This window comes from Montipora foliosa, unplaced genomic scaffold, assembly GCF_036669935.1.
Source record: "Montipora foliosa isolate CH-2021 unplaced genomic scaffold, ASM3666993v2 scaffold_445, whole genome shotgun sequence".
Lineage (NCBI taxonomy): Eukaryota > Metazoa > Cnidaria > Anthozoa > Scleractinia > Acroporidae > Montipora > Montipora foliosa.
This window is the reverse complement of record NW_027179751.1, coordinates 42,501-44,211: the sequence shown is the minus strand read 5'-3', so window position 1 is coordinate 44,211 and position 1,711 is coordinate 42,501.

The following is a 1,711-nucleotide window of genomic DNA, read 5'->3' as shown; positions in this document are numbered from 1 at the left end:
CTTGGAAACTCAATTCTGGTTCTTGAAAACTCCTTGAATACCCCTGGAATATTATATGCAAAATCCAGCACGAACCCTGACAAACGCACTACTCCACAGATTAAAGAAGACCTCGAAGCCGCGCATGGTTTTCGTTTCCGGCCGTAGGCCGGACATTTCGTCCGGTCGTTTCCCATTCCACGTCGGGTACTTTGATGCCAATATTTGAGGGGTATGTTTTATTTTTTATTATTAATTTTGTTTTACTTATTACTTTTAAAGAGAATTTGAGTGAACTCAAGCCTTGCCTTAGAAACTGGTTTTTGGGTTCAAGAAACACCGGAAACAGCGTTTCTGATTGTTCTATTTTAAAAATATATTGGGGAAGCACGCAAGGCGCTTTGTATCGCAGAAAAATGTCACGTCCAGTGCTTTCAGAAATATGTCCGCTACTTTACAAAACTGTCGAAATTCCTTAAGTCAACCCTTTCCCAAAAGAGTATCATATTTCCCATGACGCTGAGATAGCTCTGTTTTGATTGGCTTTTACAACAGTGGGCGTGCTGAATCTCCCAAGGGAGATTGGCGTATGCAACAGTGGGCGTGCTGAATTTCCCAAGGGAGATTGGCATATGCAACATTACGCGTGCTGAATCTCCCAAGGCAGGCGTTTTATAACTAAATGTACTCGGGAAAGGGTTGACTCCTAAGGCAACAATGGAAGATGGAGGCTCCCCTTGATGAACTCGTGGAGGCGTAAAATTGGGAATGGCCAAATCATACAATACAATATATACTTAATTTACCGCTTTCCTTGGGGCTTTTTAGGGCCAATGAAACACAAGCAACGAGACGACGGAACAGGAGGGCAACAACTCACAACAACAATAGCAATTGTTAAGAATCCCAACTGGCCGGAGACAAACCAGTTGGCTATTTACAAGTGCAGATGGGAAGTTGAACCAGGGACTACCAGGATCAAATTCAACGAGTGGTCAGAGCGGGTCTTGAACCCGGCATCTCCGGATTCCAAGACAAGCGCCCTAACCACTGGGCCACACTGCCTCCCCATATCATCTTTTTGCAAAGAGTCTTTCTCCAACTACAAAAAAGTATTTTGCAAACAACAATCCTACCCGTGCAAGAGGCACGCAGTAGTGCTTGCAGAAAATGACTTTTCAGTTTTCGCCCGAGGAAAAACCTGCTCCTGATTGTAATATTATACTGACAAATGTTGTGTGCATTTTTGCGATACCGCTTACCTGCAATTTGCACCCTGTTTCATCACTTTCTCCAGAAATTTGTGTGCACACATTTTATCTTTAGCCTGAAATTGTTCCTCGGTGCATTTGCTCTCGATGACTTCAACACCTGCCACAGGCATTGGTAGATCTATCAAAGGAAACAAAACGTTGAATGGTTAATTTAAACAGAAAAAAAAAAACTCAGCAATGAATCGTATGTCTGAAGTGTTTAGAACGCTATCACAGAGCGTGTTTTAAACGACGGCAAGTCTATCCAATTTAATTAAAAGTGTACGGAGACTTCTTTCGCAGACATTTAGGGAATTTAGTGACAGTACATTCACGCACGCAATGCATGCCTATTCTTCAACTTGTGTTCTGGAAACGCAGAAAAATGATGTTATATGGGAGTCAAAAGTTGCGCAACTGGGCAGTTGTTCAGAGATTGATGATTGTATGTATAAACGCGGATATGAAAATGTCCGGGA